The sequence below is a fragment of the Oryctolagus cuniculus genome, chromosome 18 (assembly GCF_051225735.1).
Source record: "Oryctolagus cuniculus isolate XC-2025 breed Fujian yellow rabbit chromosome 18, ASM5122573v1, whole genome shotgun sequence".
NCBI lineage: Eukaryota > Metazoa > Chordata > Mammalia > Lagomorpha > Leporidae > Oryctolagus > Oryctolagus cuniculus.
Genome location: NC_142884.1, coordinates 8,114,355 through 8,120,654, shown reverse-complemented (window position 1 = coordinate 8,120,654; position 6,300 = coordinate 8,114,355).

The window sequence follows — 6,300 nt, the reverse complement described above, 5'->3', positions numbered from 1 at the left end:
CCCAGGGTGTTGCACGCGCCAGGGCCGCTCTCCCTGCGTTACGCTCTTGGCTGTTCAAAGCCGCAACACCCCCCCCCCCCGTCCCGCCCCAGGTGTGACCCTCCCTGCTTTCCCTCCGCAGTGTGTGCCTGCCGGGCTCCGTCAGCAGGGGGCGCTACGGCAGGAGGACCAGGGCCTCCCTCCGCGGGCCAGGCAGAGACGGGGCTGAGTCAGGTGGGGCTTTCTACAAGGATCAGCGGCCCAAGCCATTAAAATCAGGGGGGAGCCCCAGGAGAGCCAGACACCTGCCTGCTGAGGGGCAGGCGCCAGGTCGGGGAGCCCCTGTGAAAGACAAATCAGCGTGTGGAGTCCGCACCTGCTGCTCCCTGGCTGGGGGTCCCTCGTGCCTGGTCACCCCAGCTTGGAAGCAGGCATAGGGCCCAGGGCTCCCGGCGTACCTTGACCGAGTAGTCAGCGAGCTATTAGTAACATAGCAAAAGGCCTAGACCCCATCACACACCCGACCAAGGCGGCCATCAACACGGAGGGGCAGCTCAGGGTGGCAATGACAATCCAGGGCCCCCGAGGCAGGTGGGGGGGGCCTCTGTAGACAGCAGGGGTCAGCTGGGACCGGACACTTCTTTTCTTTGTATTGAGGTGTAAAACAGATGCAGTAAAGGGCTCCTATGTTAACTGTGGCAGCTGCATGGGAGTATGTATCCAAATAGAAACAAAGAGGCACACACACACACACACACACACACGCTGGTCCCTTGGTATTTACAGAATATCCAGAGAACCCACGCCCAGCCTCCCAGGCCCTGCCATCAACTCTAATACCTGATACAATGTAACGGGTCGGAACACGTTCGGTTGGAACACGATCAGTACTGGTGCACGGTTCTTTGCTTTCTGACCTGCGGTTGGCTGAAGCCACCAACGTGGAAGTCGTGGTTGCGAAAGGCCAGCAGCGTGCATTTCTATAGGACACACACGTATCTGTGAGGAGCACACAGACACACACGCAGCCCCAACGTGACTCCTGCCACTCACGGACACCTGTTCTGCACCACACAAGCCCTGCCCCTGGAGACCACACGTGCAAACCGGCAAAGGCCACACACAGATCGCCTTGTGTTTCAGAAAGGACCCGTCCTGTTTTCTGTCTTTTGCAAAATGTCCAGAGGTGTTAAGTCGCCCGCGTGAAGTCAGCGCTATTAAGCTGGAGTCGGGTCCCCTCCAACCGGCCCCAGAGCGCCCCCTGCTGGCCGCAGCCCCCTGGCCTCTCAGTGTCGCCTTGTAGGTCTGCTAGGAATGACCGTGAAAGCCCCAGGGATGCTGACTCTGCGGTTAGAAATAAGTTTTAGTAGGCAGGGGACCTTGTAGATACAGATCGTACCTCCATGTTGACATCTTTCTGTTAAGTTCCTCTCCATCCCTAGGCCGCCATTCGGATCCGAAGCAAAGCAAGCCCCCCACCCAAGGCTCCTCCCCGCTGGCCCCGCCCCGACCCAGGCCACTCCCTCCAACCAGAATGGGCTGCTTTTGCCTGCTACTGAACTTCCTGCAGGTGGAATCACACCGTGCCTGCTCTTCCGTACCTGTCACCTCCCACTCTCTGTCTCTGAGATCCATCCACAGCTCAGCACCTCTCACTAACTCGCCCCTAGTGGCGGTGCAAGGCACAGTCACCCTCGCTGGTTTCCAGTTTGGAGCTGTCTTTGTAAAGCTGCATTGGAACCCGTGTGGCTACACAGTTGTCATTTCTCACTGATAAACACCTAGAGGGGACATCGCTGGCTCATCAGAGAAATGCGGCTTCCATAAGGCTGACAAACCGTCACCCAAAGCCATACCGCTGTTGGGGTGCTCACCAATGGCCCAGACGGTGCCAGGTGCTCCCCATCCTTGCCATCACTTGCTGCTGTCAGCCCCTCTCATCTCAGCCACTCTGCTGGGGGAGTTGCCATAGCTCACTGTGGGTTTTATTTCAGTTCCCTGATGATGCACCGTGTTGGGTACCTTTTTCATGTGGTTATTGGAATCCCTCTTTTTGTTGGAATATTGCTTGTTCCAAGACTTTCACCCATTTAAAAAAAAAACAGTTGTTTCATTTTTGTTGATTTGCAGGAACTCTTTATATATTCAGGACACAAGTTTGTTGTTAGATAAACATAAGTGACTGATAACTTCTGCCATGTCTATGGTTTTGGGCAATGCTGAAAATCCCCTTTGCCAGGGCCAGCACTGTGACATAGTGGGCTAAGCCTCCGCCTGTGGTGCCAGCATCCCATATGAGGGCCAGTTCAAGTCCTGGCTGTTCCATTTCCGATCCAGCTCTCTGCTATGGTCTGGGAAAGCAATGGAAGAGGGCCCAAGTCCTTGGGCCCCTGCACCCATGTAGGAGACCCGGAAGAAGCTCCTGGCTCCTGGCATTCGATCAGCCCAGCTCCAGCCATTGCGGCCATCTGGGGAGTGAACCAGTGGGTGGAAGACCTCTCTCTCTGTCTCCCCCTCCCTGTCTGTAAATCTACCTCTCAAAAAAATAAATAAAATCTTTTTTAAAAATTCCCTTTGCCTCTGCTTCGGCATCTGTGAATGACGGGATGAAGATAAGACGCCAAGGAGAGAGTACGCAAAGCAGTGAGCACTCATTGCCATGGGGCCTGGAACCTGCAAGAGGGGGCCCCCGCCCTCACCCGTGTCTGAAGGGCCCTGAATTCAGAGGGGAGTGATACTCGGCCTTGGCCAGGGTCCAGCCCCAGTCCTCCTCGCTCAGACCCAGGGGTCCAGCCCCCAGCCCCTCCTCCCTCAGACCCAGGAGTCCAGCCCCAGCCCTCCTCCCTCAGACCCTGGGGCCCAGCCCCAGCCCTCCTCCCTCAGACCCATGGGTCCAGCCTCAGCCCTCCTCCCTCAGACCCAGGAGTCCAGCCCCTGCCTCCTCCCTCAGACCCAGGGGTCCAGCCCCCGCCCTCCTCCCTCAGACCCAGGGGTCCAGCAATGGCTCTCCTCCCTCAGACCCAGGGTCAGCCCCAGCCCTCCTCTCTCAGACCCGGGGTCCAGGCCAGCCCTCCTCCCTCAGACCCTGGGGTCCAGCCATGGCCCTCCTCCCTCAGACCCAGGGGTCCAGCCCCAGCCCTCCTCCCTCAGACCCAGGGTCAGTCCCCGCCCCTCCTCTCTCAGACCCGGGGCCCAGCCCCAGCCCTCCTCTCTCAGACACGGGGTCCAGGCCAGCCCTCCTCCCTCAGACCCTGGGGTCCAGCCATGGCCCTCCTCCCTCAGACCCAGGGGTCCAGCCCCAGCCCTCCTCCCTCAGACCCAGGGTCAGTCCCCGCCCCTCCTCTCTCAGACCCGGGGCCCAGCCCCAGCCCTCCTCTCTCAGACCCAGGGGTCCAGCCTCAGCCCTCCTCCCTCAGACCCAGGGGTCCAGCCCAGCCCTCCTCTCTCAGACCCAGGGGTCCAGCCCCAGCCCTCCTCCCTTGGACCCAGGGGTCCAGGCCAGCCCTCCTCTCTCAGACCCAGGGGTCCAGCCCAGCCCCTCCTCCCTCAGACCCACAGTCCCTTGACCGACTGGCTAGTGCAGAGTGCTGTGCTGCTAAGCTGCTTCTCCAAGGGCTAGAAGGAACTGAGTCGTGGGTTTGCCATTTGCCTTGGTGTACAGAGTCCTGCGGGGGCCGATCTCAGGCGAATAACTGCTCAACACCTGGGCAATTTAGCGATCAGCCTTCCTGAGCCAGCACGAGCCGACTCCAGCGAGTGGTCAGTGCATGTGCGAATCTGGGCGGGCCTCTTGCCGGCCCTGGGTGTTGCCTCTGCCTGGCCGGTGCACTAGGAAGTCGCCCCCTAAGGAGGATGTGTCAGCCCTGGACAGAAGCAAGCCGGCAAAGCGTGCCTGCTGGAATGAGTGAAAACCATGAACCATGAGAGCTAGGAAGGGCAGAGGGCCAGGACAGAGTCGGGCTGCCTGCTTTGCTTTTTCCAAGATTTATTTGTTTGTTTGAAAGAGAGAGCTTGATCTTCCATCCGCTGGTTCACTCCCCAAATGGCCACAATGGCCAGGGCTGGGCCAGACTGAAGCCAGGAGTCAGGAGCTTCCTCCAGGTCTCCCATGCAGGTGCAGGGCCCAAGCACTTGGGCCATCTTCTGCTGCTTTCCCAGGCCATAGCAGAGAGCTGGATTGGAAGTGGAGCAGCCAGGACACGAACTGGTGCCCATTTGGGATCCCTGGTGTCGCAGGCAGCTTGGTCTGCTACGCCAGCCGCAAAGCCCGCCGCCCCCGGAGTAGCTTCTTAAGGTGAGACCTGGATAAAAAGGATAAAAAAAGCCAGGGCGGCACAAAAGTCCAGCCAGCACAAAAGTCCCGAGTTTGCTCAAGAACAAAGAAGGCCGCAGCACGAGGACCCCACCGCGGGCAGGCGCGGGAGCCAGGCACTGGCCCAGCTGGTTCCTGCATTAAGTGACGGCTGATCTGAAGGCGGAGGTGGAGACGGGGCAGGGAGGGAGCTGCGTGGGGCCAGGGACAGCCTCTCTGCCTGCCGGGGGCGGGGGAGCACCTGAACTTGGACGGACCGCCCCCGCTGAGCGGCTTCTAAGGCTCCCGCCTGGAAGATCCTGAAACAGGCAGCCCAGCTGTTGTCCGCCTGCGGCAGGTGGACGCTGTCCAGGGGAGGGAGGCACAATGGGGGTGGGGAGGAGGGGGCGGGCTGGGGTGCTGGGCAGAGCCCCTGGGGTCCTTGTCCTGGAGTCTGGGAAAGGGAGGCCAGTGCACAGCATGGGGAGGCACCCAGGCCCTGGGAGCCAAGGGGCACGCCCAAGGTCACACCATCAAGCCCCAGGAGGAGCCTGAAGATCAGCTTCTCCACCCCGTGCCCACCCCAAAATCAGGCCCTCCAGTCCCCCCCCCCCCACACACACACACTCCCCTACCATCCCCCGGGCGAGAGAGCTGGGCTGCAGAACAAGGAAACTTCACCCCCAGGTGTTTTATCCATGAGAGTTGATGGAGGAGGACAAACGTGGCATCCCTCTCCAAGTGAGGGTCCGGGGGAGGAAGGGCTGGGGGCTGGACCCCTGGGTCAGAGGGAGGAGGCACTGGGGGTGCCAACCCCTGGGTCAGAGGGAGGAGGCGCTGGGGGTGCCAACTTCTGGGTCTGAGGGAGGAGGGACTGGGGGCTGGACCCCTGGGTCTGAGCGAGGAGGGCTGGGGCTGGACCCCTGGGTCTGAGAGAGGAGGGGCAGGGGCTGGACCCCTGTGTCTGAGGGAGGAGGGCCATGGCTGGACCCCTGGGTCTGAGGGAGGAGGGGCTGGGGGCTGGACCCCTGGGTCTGAGAGAGGAGGGGCTGGACCCCTGGGTCTGAGGGAGGAGGCGCTGGGGGTGCCAACTCCTGGGTCTGAGGGAGGAGGGGCTGGGGCTGGACCCCTGGGTCCGAGGGAGGAGGGCTGGGGCTGGACCCCTGGGTCTGAGGGAGGAGGGGCTGGGGCTGGACCCCTGGGTCTGAGGGAGGAGGGGCTGGGGGCTGGACCCCTGGGTCTGAGGGAGGAGGGGCTGGATTGGACCCCTGGGTCTGAGGGAGGAGGGGCTGGGCTGGACCCCTGGGTCTGAGGGAGGAGGGCTGGGGCTGGACCCCTGGGTCTGAGGGAGGAGGGGCTGGGGCTGGATCTCTGGGTCTGAGGGAGGAGGGGCTGGGACTGGACCCCTGGCTCTGAGCGAGGAGGGCTGTGGCTGGACCCCTGGGTCTGAGGGAGGAGGGGCTGGGGGCTGGACCCCTGGGTCTGAGGGAGGAGGGGCTGGGACTGGACTACTGGGTCTGAGGGAGGAGGGCTGTGGCTGGACCCCTGGGTCTGAGGGAGGAGGGACTGAGGCTGGACCCTGGGTCTGAGGGAGGAGGGGCTGGGACTGGACTACTGGGTCTGAGGGAGGAGGGCTGTGGCTGGACCCCTGGGTCTGAGGGAGGAGTCTGGGGTCTTGGACTCCTGGGTCTGAGAGAGGAGGGGCTGGACCCCTGGGTCTGAGGGAGGAGGTGCTGGGGGTGCCAACCCCTGGGTCTGAGGGAGGAGGCGCTGGGGGTGCCAACTCCTGGGTCCGAGGGAGGAGGGGCTGGGGCTGGACCCCTGGGTCTGAGCGAGGAGGGGCTGGGGCTGGACCCCTGGATCTGAGGGAGGAGGGCTGGAGCTGGACCTCTGGGTCTGAAGGAGGAGGGGCTGGACTGGACCCCCAGGTCTGAGGGAGGAGGGGCCGGACTGGACCCCTGGGTCTGAGGGAGGAGGGCCATGGCTGGACCCCTGTGTCCGAGGGAGGAGGGGCCGGACTGGACCCCTGG